The sequence below is a fragment of the Glycine soja genome, chromosome 11 (assembly GCF_004193775.1).
Source record: "Glycine soja cultivar W05 chromosome 11, ASM419377v2, whole genome shotgun sequence".
In the NCBI taxonomy this organism is placed as follows: Eukaryota; Viridiplantae; Streptophyta; class Magnoliopsida; order Fabales; family Fabaceae; genus Glycine; species Glycine soja.
Genome location: NC_041012.1, coordinates 11,430,180 through 11,445,416, shown reverse-complemented (window position 1 = coordinate 11,445,416; position 15,237 = coordinate 11,430,180). Strand labels below are relative to the sequence as shown.

General features: G+C 31.3%; 2 long non-coding RNA genes and 2 pseudogenes across 4 annotated transcripts; 2 read left to right on the top strand and 2 right to left on the bottom strand.

Moving 5' to 3' along the window:
• Positions 1-252: 252 nt before the first annotated feature.
• On the top strand, positions 253-2,984 carry LOC114373427. 2 transcript variants are annotated; one of them, XR_003658399.1, is made up of 4 exons: positions 253-543; positions 628-678; positions 2,264-2,349; positions 2,432-2,984. It is a non-coding gene; the product is annotated as an uncharacterized LOC114373427 (long non-coding RNA). The 2 variants fall into 2 exon arrangements; XR_003658398.1 differs by lacking the exon at positions 2,264-2,349 and having other exon boundaries at positions 266-543.
• Positions 2,985-6,219: 3,235 nt separating this feature from the next.
• LOC114377237 lies at positions 6,220-8,340 on the bottom strand (annotated as a pseudogene).
• Positions 8,341-8,412: 72 nt separating this feature from the next.
• On the top strand, positions 8,413-10,249 carry LOC114373915. Its single transcript, XR_003658488.1, has 3 exons — positions 8,413-8,446; positions 8,531-8,581; positions 10,164-10,249. It is a non-coding gene; the product is annotated as an uncharacterized LOC114373915 (long non-coding RNA).
• A 1,813-nt stretch (positions 10,250-12,062) lies between these two features.
• On the bottom strand, positions 12,063-14,977 carry LOC114373309 (annotated as a pseudogene). Its single transcript, XR_003658394.1, has 6 exons — positions 14,628-14,977; positions 14,165-14,294; positions 13,397-13,534; positions 12,965-13,297; positions 12,622-12,805; positions 12,063-12,481 (listed from the first exon to the last, which is right to left on the bottom strand). The product of XR_003658394.1 is annotated as a mitogen-activated protein kinase 3-like (transcript).
• Between the last annotated feature and the right edge of the window lie 260 nt (positions 14,978-15,237).

Below are 15,237 nucleotides of genomic sequence, written 5' to 3'. Positions count from 1 at the left end.
GTTTAAAAATATTGTATTGACATTCTCTTATATATTATACCAACAACCTTTACAAAAATAAGTTACTGTAATGATTACAAAAGTTTAGAGGTATTTGTGAAATTTAATGAAACTTTAGAAGTGAATAATGTAATTTGCTATTTTTTTATGAAATTGCCATAAAATATGATTATGTAAAACTTAATCACTACAAGAAAAAAATGTTATTATCGACGAAATATTTCTCACTAAAAATAATCCATCAAAAATATTAAAACTCCCGACAGACTATATTTTATCTAAAAATATTAAATTTCCAACGGATATATATTTTGTCAGAAATATCCTTTGAAAAGTTGAAATTATCTTTTCTGTGGTTTTCCTGCTTCCATTTTTCAACTCTGGGTAGGTACTGATTCATGTCTTCTTTCTTGTGCTTACGTATGCCGTATCCATGTTAAGTTGCCCACCACATTGAAACTCAAATTCAGTCCAACACTAAAGGACTCTAAGCAATCTGAGATTGGTTCCAATCTAGTTCTGCTTGGTTGTTGCAGAAGAGAAGTGAGATTGCGTTTCACAGCTTATTTAACTTTGATTGTGTTATGCCAATTGTTGAGTATCTAACCTTTGAATTTTTGTATAAAGGAAAGCAAGTGCACGAGTCCCATAGCTATACTCCAGCTACCTAAGGGTCAAGTGAGTTTTATATTCCTATTTTCTGTTATGTGTTTTTGTTGGCTGATCACTTTCAGTGCTTGAATGACTGAATGAGCATGCCATGCCTGAAGTAATTGATTATGTGGCTGATGTTTGTTTGGTAAAGAATTGTTTCTAGCATCCCTTCGTCTACATTAGTACTTCTTTTGTCATTCTATGTATGTTGTGTATGATATCATTCTTATTTCTTATCATAGACATTGGCAAATGGCAATTTTAGTTTGTTGGACAATTTTGTAATTATTATTATTATTTTTCTAATTTTTGGTTTCTCGGATATTATTGGCTGGAACAACCTTTGTGGAACTAGTAGGTCCAATCCAAGATAAATATCTATTTATCTCCTTCTTTTTTTAATTTGAAGAAGCATATTAGTGTCTGTGTGTGTTTCAGTTAGGGTATTTTTTTTTGTCATATAAAATAGTACTAACGTGTATGTTGAAGAATAACATATAATGTCTTAAGATTGAATCAAGAAATAGCCTAGTAATAATTTTGATTAAACACTTTGAAAATGTTAGCTCTTTTGGTCCTCTGTTCCAGTTTGATATTTTTGTTATTATTTTTCAAATTACATTCCACTTACTTTATACATGATCGGAGACTTTGAAAGGCTTATTTGTCACCCGTAATTGAAGTTTGCTACACGGACAATAGTGTACCAAGTATCAACACTTACCTCGTTCTTCTGTGCCCATTAAATTTGTATGTGTATGCGGTTGAGTTCCTAGTTTGTTTAATTTCTTTATTAGTTTAATTATTATTTTGATCGTGATTATAGTGTAAACTTTATTGGTTTTACTCTATACATAAAGGTTATATTTAACAAACAAGTCATTTTTACTATTTTAATCGAGTCTGCCAGATTTTTAAACTGCTAGTATAAATTATCATTTTAGTGGTTTCAAGTTATCATAAACTAATCTTAAGGACATGTTTTTCTAGTTTAGGAATTAAATTAAAAAATATTAGTTTAACGAGATGCTTAAATTTTTTTAATATAATTTTAGGATGAACTAAGTAATTTAACTTATAATTATACATAATAAAATGAAAATTGTTTATCGTGGGCCGTAACCCTAACATACAAATTGCCTAGTTTGGTTGATTGCAATGATTTGATACAAACCAAGCCCGAATTATAAAGGACATGTCAGGATAGCAAATTCGTCGTATTAATTGTTTAAACATAGCCATAGACTATAAACATATTTAGTTCAGTTAATTATCTTATAAGTTTTACATGCAGTTTAAGTTTCAAGATATGCTGTAGAAATTTTTACTTTTCTAGTATGTTTTACATGCAGTTAATTATCTTATAAGTTTTACATGCAGTTAATTATCTTATTAATAAATATATGTTACAAATTTCATCACTTGGTAAAGGAATGAAAGTTAACGATCAATCTCTAAATACGATTTGAGATATCAATGTTAATATATGTCATCTTCAAGATATCAATAGTAACGTATGCCATCTCAATCTTCTTTTGACTTTTTTTTTTTACTTTTGATTTTCAATTCATTTACCACTTAATGTTTATTTTATAATGTTTGTTAATAGTCAGAAGAGTTTGGTCGATGTGCATGCAAATTCATTTACAAAAAGATACTGGTCAATTTATCGATGATAGATCTATGCAGATACATGTGAGACCATTATCTTGCATATTTTTTTATTCTTCAAAATGTTTATTATATTTATGAAATAATAATTGTTTATAAATGACAGAAAGAATTTGAGGTTAGACTATCTCAAGCTAGATCTCATGTTGCATAAGTGTTGGTGAATCACAATTCACTCCTTTAGACCCTGATGAAGAACAAAAATTTAGGAGTCAATGTTGGGTTGCAATTGCGAGACCAAAGCGTAAGGGACGCGTTTACGCTACTGGAGACCTTGCTCATACTTATAAATGTGAAGATGACAACTTCATACAACATATGCAAGGATCTTCCAGTCGCACCCAAGATGCCATAGAGATTAAGCGACTGAGGGAGGAGCTTCGTCAATCAAAGGACGAGATGCATGTATTTCAGTCAGTTACCTCTTGAAGTGCATAACATTATTCATCAACATCAACAACCTCACTAGCAACATCAAAACCAACAACAAGAAGACAATGAGCAGGCAGATGACCAACAACAAGATGATGACCAACAGAGACACGCTCCCAATGAATATTTTGATTACTGACTTAACATCATAAAATTGTTATTGACATATTACATTGTGTTTATCTTTTCCATTTATTTTCAATTTAACTTAATGATATATTTTACTATTTGTTTTGGATTTATAAATTTGAGTATTCCATTAATTACATGTATGCATTAATTAAAATTTTGGCGTTAAATAATATAAATACAAAAAATAATTGCAAAATTATCGATGTTAAATAATAAAAATGAAAAACAAATAAAATAAATGATTCTTTATAAAATGATATTTATGACGGAAAGAGTCCAACCGGATATTTCTGTCGGAAATTTCTAACGAACAACAAAAATTCGTCAGTTAAAATTTTCTACGACTATTTTTTCGATGGATTTTGGTCCGTATGAAATTTTAAATTACTGACGAATTTTGAGATTTTCGTCAGAAATTCGCTTTTTTTGGGAGTGATTGTATGTATCTTTTTGTATGAAAATTAACAAATAAAGAACAACAAGAACTTGCATATCATTCTGTTATTATCTGTGGTTCCTACTCCTTTATGTCCGTCCAACATTCTACTATGCTTTGGTATCAGAGCCTGATGGGGAAGTAGGAACGTTTTGCGTAGGGGAATCTGTATGCTGATTTCATGGATTTGGATGTTTGTACAATAATTTTATTTTGAATATCAAATATTTTATATAGCAACTTTAAACTGAACCGTATGTGTTTGAATCATATTCTTAGAAATACAACAATTAAAATTTTAGTTGAATGATACTGTAGCAGTAAATCTCGTAGATGAGAAAAGACAATAAAACTAAGATATATATATATATATAATATATATATATTATATATAAAGTATTTATTTAAATAATCTAGTATTTATTTCGTTAACCAACCTTAGGAGTGTTTAGTCTAATTTTCTTTTTTTTTTTTACGAAATTGTCATAAAATATGATCATGTAAAAGTTAATGTCTATATCTTTTTGTATAAAAATTAACAAATAAAGACCATCAAGATTTTTTGAATATTTATGAAAACCGTTCGTTAACTAACTCTAAAGCTATTATAAGGTAAACAAAATATTAAAAGAGAATGTATTTATTATATTAAAAATATGAAAATATTTATTTTTTAAGTAACAAAAAGTATTTATGTAAATAAAGTAGTATTTATATCATCAACCAACCTTAGTGTAATTTGTTCATTTAACTTGTCATAAAATATGATCATGTAAAAGTTAATGTCTATGTATTTTTGTGTGAAATTTACAAATAAAGACCAACATTGCTTAAAAAAACTAAAGTAAAGACCAACAAGATTTTGAGAATATTTATGAAACCCGTTTCGTTAACAAACTCTAAAGCTATTATAAATTGCATACAGATTAAATTGAAGGACTAAACTTTGTTAAAAAATATCTTTATTAGAATTATGAAGACCACAAGATTTAGTTGATTTTCAGAATTTAACACGTTTAAACTAATAGTCAATTTTATTGTATACATATTTCGAAATTATTTTGTATTAAACATTAGAAAATTTACGAAAATAAAAATGAAAAAAATGAATTAAATATTAGAAAAAGTATGAAAATAAAAATGATAAAAAAAAATGGAATCATAGCACCCAGAGATGGGTACTTTCGAAAAATATAACATTTGATTATCTACTGAATAAATTGTCCTTTTAGTTGTTGAAGTATCAACTGAATGTATTGTGTTTTCAAGTTTTTTAAGTATTTATCAAAGGATTTGTGAATATTTTTGCATGAAAATTAACACATGAAGACCAACAGAATTTGTGAATATTTATGAAAACCATTTCGTTAACCAACTCTAAAGCTATTATAAAGTAAAAATATATATTTAAAGGGGAATTATTTATTATATTAAAAATGTGTAAAATATTTATTTTTTAAGTAACAAGAAGTATATTTGTAAAATAATTTATTAACATTTGATATCTACTGAATGAATTGTCCTCTTAGTTTTGAGGTATCAACTGAATGTATGTTTTAAGTTCTGGAAGTTAATTATAGGCTAAATAGCCGTCGATCATTAGTGTATTCTTGAGCCATAAAATCAAACGATGTGAGCAATATTTCATAACACTAAATAATACCAGCCAAAATATATATTCATGAAACAAGACATGTAAATATTACAATGGAGTGTACAACTTTTGGTATTGGCACCTGTCACCTAATGAAAAGACCTTCTACCCTCTAGTTCAAAATTTCACCCTCCCTCTTCCTTCTCTCTACCCGAGCCCCCCACCTTCCTGGCACCCTCCACTTCTCCTCCCCTTCTTTGCACACAAACCCCAATCCTTCTCCCTTCCCGACTTCTGTCAGCTATTTCTTCAATGGAATAAGAATTTCATTTATTCTTTTGAAAAAAAAAATAACAAAATCTCGATTCCATTATATATTTTGACCTAATAAAATCATAATTTTACTATTTGCTTTTTTTATTTTAAAAACCGCTACAAAAATTTTGTTTCAATAATGATTTCATTATTTTTTTCTTTACCTCAATATAATCATGATTATATTATATTGAAAAAAAAAATTCAAAACAAAATCACAATTCAATTTTACCAAGGGATACAAAAATAAAAAATAACAAAATCATAATTTTATCATTATAAAAAAATATACAATAAATTCATAATTTTATTATTTTAAGAAGAATACAGAAATTATCACATAATAGATTCATAATTTCATTAATTATATAACAAAATCATAATTTCATTAATTTGTATAACAAAATCATATTTTGATCAAATAAATTTTTGAAATAAAAAAAATATATCAACCCATTGCGAGAAACTAATAACAAATGAGATGCGAACAATAACAATTTCCCGTATTACAAGCACAACAACTTGGTCATCATGTCATCATGTGTTCCACAAATTAGGAAGTCATGGTCAATTGGGAGATGTGACTTGAGTCTATTAAATCCTACAAACGTATCACCACTCACCACATGTATTTTACTGCCATAGTGGCATTTTAGTAGCTACAACCTTTTCTAAAAAGTTGAACGATTCACAACAATTTTGGTTTTAATTTTAGAGAGCACTGAAATTGTTAAAAAAATTTACATTATAATTCAATCATAAATCATAAAATGTCTGGAAAGTATGTTTGCTGATTTTTATAAAAATTATTTTAACAATCATAAAAAAAATATTAGACTCTTAATTTTAATTGACTAATTCATGAAAAAGTATGTTACACTACGTGGCATAATCAAAACAGTGTAATGAAAGAAATTTCCACCAACCAAAAACAAAGCACGAATTGATCATTGGTACCATATGATACGATAATATCTTTTAAGTCAAACTTAGCTAAAGGAGAGCACTCACATTTTCATGATCCAAATGCCTAAGAAGCTTAATCTCACGAAGCGTACGCTTAGCGTCCCATGTGATTGTCGAAAGCGTTCGCTATCTTCTTAACCGCCCCAGCTCATTCGTCTCGGTATTCAACAGCGAGCTTCAAAAATTACATCAACATATTCAGATTTCTCAATTTTACAAATAAAAAAAAAAGTCAACGCTAAACAATAAACACTCAGCACTAGCTAACAGATTAACAGTTCACTCAAAATCAAATCCGATTCATCGAGAACGAAAATCGAGAATCAGAGAAACGCACAATTTCTTAATTATATCAATCCGTCTTCGAAAATCACATGGACGCTAAGCATACAGCTCCCAGCTCCGTGAGATTGTGGACAACAACTAACAAACTAACATTTCTCAATAAAATAAATAAACGCGTTTTCAAAAAACAAAATAAATCGAAGAAAACGAACGAGCAGTACCAAACGATTCCATACGCGCCGCGTCCGACAGGCATGATCGGAGGACGGTACTTCGCCGTAACCTCGAAGAGGTTTCCGAATATGTTGTACCTGAATGAACTGTCCGCCGTGCGTTGGAGTCGCCGGAAAATCGGCGACGCCGTTCGGATAACTCCGGCCATCAGTTTCTCTCTCTAGAAACGGTACGGAGAAGAGCGCTTCTCTCTCTCTTCTCACTGTCGAAGCAGCAGCAGAAGAAGCAGCAGCGCGCTTTCTCTCTCTATAACAAACTTTCTCTCTCTAGAACCGTCACAGTAAAAACGAGAAGAAGAAAGATAGAGGATGGAGAGAGTGAAAGGAAGAGGTTTTAATTTAAATAGTGTCACGAGGAGCGAGCGAGTCAGTCACCGAGTCAGTGCGTGTGTACGTTCGTACGTGTGAGTGATTTTTTATTTTGCTCGGTCAACTCGGCCGGGTAAGCACTAACACGTTGATGAGTCTTCACACTTTCGGAGCAGGTGCCACGAAGAAGTGGCGAAAACGCGCCAGGGGAAGAAAAATTAACGAAACGAACACACGCTCACACGTGTGACGCGTTCCGAACTTAATCCAACGGCTCAGATCGTAGCCGCCTCTGATCTACGACCTCGTTTGTTCAATTATTTCAACAGCCATCAACCTTTTCTTTCCTCTATTATTACGTAATTTGTATGCTCGTCAAAGCCACCTCGTGTATTTTTTTAAACTAACGTGAGATATAATAATAAATATCATAATAGAATGATGTTATTGTCCTCAGCTAGCCAGAAGAAAACTGAATAATTGAGTCAGAAGCGTGTTAGCATATTGGCAAATTTTGACTCATGCCCATGTCTATGTATAATATAAGGCTATAAGACCCTTTCAGTCACCCAAAATAATAATTTTGCTAAAATTATTGTTTCTTGAGGATAATAATTTCTGCAAATAATTAATTGATTAGGTTAATAAAGAATTTTATTTGTTAATCTCTAACTGACTACTACTTTTTTTATATAACTAACAACTACTTGTAAAATATCTCCGCTAAGAATTTTTTAAGCAAATTACACTGATGCCTTTGAGATTTTTTCAAATTACACGTAAAACACACTTTTTTTATCCCTTTATACACTAATCTACTGTATGTTTAAAAATATTATATTGATACTCTTCCAGTATGTTACCTTAATATCTACTTAATGTTTAAAAATATTGTATTGACATTCTCTTATATATTATACCAACAACCTTTACAAAATAAGTTACTGTAATGATTACAAAAGTTTAGAGGTATTTGTGAAATTTAATGAAACTTTAGAAGTGAATAATGTAATTTGCTATTTTTTTATGAAATTGCCATAAAATATGATTATGTAAAACTTAATCACTACAAGAAAAAAATGTTATTATCGACGAAATATTTCTCACTAAAATAATCCATCAAAAATATTAAAACTCCCGACAGACTATATTTTATCTAAAATATTAAATTTCCAAACGGATATATATTTTGTCAGAAATATCCTTGAAAAGTTGAAATATTTCTTTTCTGTGGTTTTCCTGCTTCCATTTTTCAACTCTGGGTAGGTACTGATTCATGTCTTCTTTCTTGTGCTTACGTATGCCGTATCCATGTTAAGTTGCCCACCACATTGAAACTCAAATTCAGTCCAACACTAAAGGACTCTAAGCAATCTGAGATGGTTCAATCTAGTTCTGCTTGGTTGTTGCAGAAGAGAAGTGAGATTGCGTTTCACAGCTTATTTAACTTTGATTGTGTTATGCCAATTGTTGAGTATCTAACCTTTGAATTTTTGTATAAAGGAAAGCAAGTGCACGAGTCCCATAGCTATACTCCAGCTACCTAAGGGTCAAGTGAGTTTTATATTCCTATTTTCTGTTATGTGTTTTTGTTGGCTGATCACTTTCAGTGCTTGAATGACTGAATGAGCATGCCATGCCTGAAGTAATTGATTAGTGGCTGATGTTTGTTTGGTAAAGAATTGTTTCTAGCATCCCTTCGTCTACATTAGTACTTCTTTTGTCATTCTATGTATGTTGTGTATGATATCATTCTTATTTCTTATCATAGACATTGGCAAATGGCAATTTTAGTTTTGTTGGACAATTTTGTAATTATTATTATTATTTTTCTAATTTTTGGTTTCTCGGATATTATTGGCTGGAACAACCTTTGGAACTAGTAGGTCCAATCCAAGATAAATATTCTATTTATCTCCTTCTTTTTTTAATTTGAAGAAGCATATTAGTGTCTGTGTGTGTTTCAGTTAGGGTATTTTTTTTTGTCATATAAAATAGTACTAACGTGTATGTTGAAGAATAACAATAATGTCTTAAGATTGAATCAAGAAATAGCCTAGTAATAATTTTGATTAAACACTTTGAAAATGTTAGCTCTTTTGGTCCTCTGTTCCAGTTTGATATTTTTGTTATTTATTTTTCAAATTACATTCCACTTACTTTATACATGATCGGAGACTTTGAAAGGCTTATTTGTACCCGTAATTGAAGTTTGCTACACGGACAATAGTGTACCAAGTATCAACACTTACCTCGTTTTCTGTGCCCATTAAATTTGTATGTGTATGCGGTTGATTCCTAGTTTGTTTAATTTCTTTATTAGTTTAATTATTATTTTGATCGTGATTATAGTGTAAACTTTATTGGTTTTACTCTATACATAAAGGTTATATTTAACAAACAAGTCATTTTTACTATTTTAATCGAGTCTGCCAGATTTTAAACTGCTAGTATAAATTATCATTTTAGTGGTTTCAAGTTTCATAAACTAATCTTAAGGACATGTTTTTCTAGTTTAGGAATTAAATTAAAAAATATTAGTTTAACGAGATGCTTAAATTTTTTTAATATAATTTTAGAGATGAAAAATTAAGTTAAAAATTACTTTATAATTATACATAATAAATGAAAATTGTTTATCGTGGGCCGTAACCCTAACATACAAATTGCTAGTTTGGTTGATTGCAATGATTTGATACAAACCAAGCCCGAATTATAAAGGACATGTCAGGATAGCAAATTCGTCGTATTAATTGTTTAAACATAGCCATAGACTATAAACATATTTAGTTCAGTTAATTATCTTATAAGTTTTACATGCAGTTTAAGTTTCAAGATATGCTGTAGAAATTTTTTACTTTTCTAGTATGTTTTACATGCAGTTAATTATCTTATAAGTTTTACATGCAGTTAATTATCTTATTAATAAATATATGTTACAAATTTCATCACTTGGTAAGGAATGAAAGTTAACGATCAATCTCTAAATACGATTTGAATATCAATGTTAATATATGTCATCTTCAAGATATCAATAGTAACGTATGCCATCTCAATCTTCTTTTGACTTTTTTTTTTTACTTTTGATTTTCAATTCATTTACCACTTAATGTTTATTTTATATGTTTGTTAATAGTCAGAAGAGTTTGGTCGATGTGCATGCAAATTCATTTACAAAAAGATACTGGTCAATTTATCGATGATAGATCTATGCAGATACATGTGAGACCATTATCTTGCATATTTTTTTATTTTCAAAATGTTTATTATATTTATGAAATAATAATTGTTTATAAATGACAGAAGAAATTTGAGGTTAACTATCTCAAGCTAGATCTCATGTTGCATAAGTGTTGGTGAATCACAATTCACTCCTTTAGACCCTGATGAGAACAAAAATTTAGGAGTCAATGTTGGGTTGCAATTGCGAGACCAAAGCGTAAGGGACGCGTTTACGCTACTGGAGACCTTGCTCATACTTATAAATGTAAGATGACAACTTCATAACAACATATGCAAGGATCTTCCAGTCGCACCCAAGATGCCATAGAGATTAAGCGACTGAGGGAGGAGCTTCGTCAATCAAAGGACGAGATGCATGTATTTTCAGTCAGTTACCTCTTGAAGTGCATAACATTATTCATCAACATCAACAACCTCACTAGCAACATCAAAACCAACAAACAAGAAGACAATGAGCAGGCAGATGACCAACAACAAGATGATGACCAACAGAGACACGCTCCCAATGAATATTTTGATTACTGACTTAACATCATAAAATTGTTATTGACATATTACATTGTGTTTATCTTTTCCATTTATTTTCAATATTAACTTAATGATATATTTTACTATTTGTTTTGGATTTATAATTTGAGTATTCCATTAATTACATGTATGCATTAATTTAAATTTTTGGCGTTAAATAATATAAATACAAAAAATAATTGCAAAATTATCGATGTTAAATAATAAAAATGAAAAACAAATAAAATAAATGATTCTTTATAAAATTGATATTTATGACGGAAAGAGTCCAACCGGATATTTCTGTCGGAAATTTCTAACGAACAACAAAATTCGTCAGTTAAAATTTTCTACGACTATTTTTTCGATGGATTTTGGTCCGTATGAAATTTTAAATTACTGTTTTGGAAAAAGATTTAGATATCTTGTCCATTTTTACAAAAAGAAAAAGAAAAGAATTTTCACATGTTAAAGAATTTAGTTTCTACAGGCTCGTAAACTCATTATTATTTAATGATATGTTTACTACAATATTTAATAACTTAAACATATTTTTATGTACTGTTAAACTTATTAAATAATGTAACGACATATTATTACATAATAATAACGCAAAAATTCTTTTATATTGACATGCGTTTAAGTTAAACTATTGTGCTTCCTAAAAACTTCACCCTTTCAAACAACCCGAGATTGAGAATTATAAAAGCTTTCATCCTGACCATGAGAGATAAAAGAAGAATTCTGAAAAGATATCAAGTAATGCATTCCCTCAAGCGTTAAGCCTTTCTGTTTGCACATCTCGTGTAGCCATTCCAAGTAGCATTTTTTTTGTTGACTTAAACTCTCTTCTAGACCCCTCTGGAAAACCATAATTGACCTCATTTCTTCACTAACCAGGTGTGAGAGTAAGTAATAATTTGGAAAAGGAGAAAGAACACGGATATCTCTTCTATTTCTTCCCAACAAGAAATGGGTGCTTTTCTAAAAAGCTGACTTATCTGACTCGTATTATTACAGAAACATCGCAATATAAAATCCATAAATCACGCATTAAACTATGAAAAGTCATCATGCATTCAATTTTCTAACCATAAAGGAAGTACTTTTCTAAAAAAAAAAAGGCTCACTGAATTTAAATCCACTATACAGATAATATAGCAGAAAATAGCTAAAATTCAAGGTAGCAATAAGTTACGATGCAAATAACTTAAGTAAAATACATGATGAACCCGAGAAAACAGTCACAAAAGAAAATAAAAAATAATAATAACCCGTCAGGGTTAAAAAAATTGGAGATTAATATCGTTACTTGGCACTTTACAGCAGAAGGACACTCATCAAGCCGTAATTGCACCTACCTAGTCACACAGATTGAATAAATTACCTAGGGAGTTTGATCGGCAACAAGGTTGAATTTTCATTCAACTTGATCCTTTCGTGATTGTAAGAACTGAACTTAAAGTGATTAAAAAATTGAAAACGAATTATTATTTTTCCTTCTAAGCCTGCTTCAAGTCCTTGAGTTTTTCTGCTTTAAGCATACTCAGGATTGAGTGCTAATGCTTCCTGTAGATCATCTCTTTTATTTGCTCTTCATCCAATTGTTGTTGCTCAAATCAAATGAAAATGGCTCCATGCAGATTGGTTCATCAGCTACATCATGCAGTTTTTCAAGGTATGGATGGGCTAGTGCTTCTTCAACTGCCAATATTTAAACAAAATAGAAATGAAAATTTGCCAAAATTTATTCCATATGTAAGCTTCAGATATCATCACTGTTCAAAATGAAACTGCATGTTGCTTCATCAAGCTGCAGAAACATAAAAGAATGGGAAAAGTACCTGTAATTCTTTTGGTGGGATCAACTGTCAACATTTTATCAACAAGATCAATGGCTGCCGGATGAACATGGGGGAAGACTTGAGCTAAAGGTTGGCGAGGATATTGAGGAAGTTGTCTGATATATCTTCTTGCATCTTCATTTTTCACTAACCCAAGGTCAGCCTCAGTTGGGGTGCCAAGAAGCTGTGGATAAGAAAAGAAGACTAAGCATTGAACCAGAATTACCTTCTATAATTAAATTATTGATTATATTCATGGTATTAATTAACTTGAACTATATGATCATCAAGCATTTAATGCAATTTTTTACATCAATGTTTAATTTTATATTTTCAATCTCACCTCTGTCAATAAGCGCATCTGATGCACATGGTCTTTGCCCGGAAACAGAGGCTTTTTATTCATAAGCTCCATAAAGATGCAACCAACAGACCACACATCTATAGCAGAGGTGTAATCAGAGGAATTCAACAACAATTCGGGAGCTCTGTACCATCTTGTGACTACATATTCTGTCATGAAGTCACTTTCCAAAGTTGGTCTCGCAAGACCAAAATCAATAATCTTCAAGTCACAATTTGAGTTTAGCAGCAGGTTGCTTGGTTTTAAATCTCTATGGATTACGTTTGCAGAATGTATATACTTAAGCCCACGAAGAATCTGGTACAAGAAGTACTGCAAGTAAAAGAGCATACAATCATCAGCAAAACAAAAAAATCCAAAATGTAAACATAATAATTATGATATATTTAAAAAAAAATTGAAAGCACTCACTTGAGAGTGCTCCTCTGACAGATTTTGATTGGAGCGAATGATATGGTGAAGATCAGTATCCATGAGTTCAGTGGCTATGTAGACATCATTAAACTCTCTACGCAAGGGTGGAGGAATTACATCTCTCAAACCAATTACCTGTTATAAAAACACACATTTTAATCACAATGAAATAGACAACAGTGTGAACTCTTTTATTAATGTGGACTTGGCTAACTTTTAACTACAGTTTAAATTAAATTCAATGTTTGAATAGAAAAAGTTTATAACTAAATCCCAGTATCATGTCATCATGTGTTCCACAAATTAGGAAGTCATGGTCAATTGGGAGATGTGACTTGAGTCTATTAAATCCCTACAAACGTATCACCACTCACCACATGTATTTTACTGCCATAGTGGCATTTTATGTAGCTACAACCTTTTCTAAAAAGTTGAACGATTCACAACAATTTTGGTTTTAATTTTAGAGAGCACTGAAATTGTTAAAAAAATTTACATTATAATTCAATCATAAATCATAAAATGTCTGGAAAGTTATGTTTGCTGATTTTTATAAAAAATTATTTTAACAATCATATAAAAAAAATATTAGACTCTTAATTTTAATTGACTAATTCATGAAAAAGTATGTTACACTACGTGGCATAATCAAAACAGTGTAATGAAAGAAATTTCCACCAACCAAAACAAAGCACGAATTGATCATTGGTACCATATGATACGATAATATCTTTAAGTCAAACTTAGCTAAAGGAGAGCACTCACATTTTCATGATCCAAATGCCTAAGAAGCTTAATCTCACGAAGCGTACGCTTAGCGTCCATGTGATTGTCGAAAGCGTTCGCTATCTTCTTAACCGCCACCAGCTCATTCGTCTCGGTATTCAACAGCGAGCTTCAAAAATTACATCAACATATTCAGATTTCTCAATTTTACAAATAAAAAAAAAAGTCAACGCTAAACAATAAACACTCAGCACTAGCTAACAGATTAACAGTTCACTCAAAATCAAATCCGATTCATCGAGAACGAAAATCGAGAATCAGAGAAACGCACAATTTCTTAATTATATCAATCACGTCTTCGAAAATCACATGGACGCTAAGCATACAGCTCCCAGCTCCGTGAGATTGTGGACAACTAACTAACAACTAACATTTCTCAATAAAATAAATAAACCGCGTTTTCAAAAAACAAAATAAATCGAAGAAAACGAACGAGCAGTACCAAACGATTCCATACGCGCCGCGTCCGACAGGCATGATCGGAGGACGGTACTTCGCCGTAACCTCGAAGAGGTTTCCGAATATGTTGTACTGAATGAACTGTCCGCCGTGCGTTGGAGTCGCCGGAAAATCGGCGACGCCGTTCGGATTAACTCCGGCCATCAGTTTCTCTCTCTAGAAACGGTACGGAGAAGAGCGCTTCTCTCTCTCTTCTCACTGTCGAAGCAGCAGCAGAAGAAGCAGCAGCGCGCTTTCTCTCTCTATAACAAACTTTCTCTCTCTAGAAACCGTCAAAGTAAAAACGAGAAGAAGAAAGATGAAGAGGATGGAGAGAGTGAAAGGAAGAGGTTTTTAATTTAAATAGTGTCCACGAGGAGCGAGCGAGTCAGTCACCGAGTCAGTGCGTGTGTACGTTCGTACGTGTGAGTGATTTTTATTTTGCTCGGTCAACTCGGCCGGGTAAGCACTAACACGTTGATGAGTCTTCACACTTTCGGAGCAGGTGCCACGAAGAAGGTGCGAAAACGCGCCAGGGGAAGAAAAATTAACGAAACGAACCACACGCTCACACGTGTGACGCGTTCCGAACTTAATCCAACGGCTCAGATCGT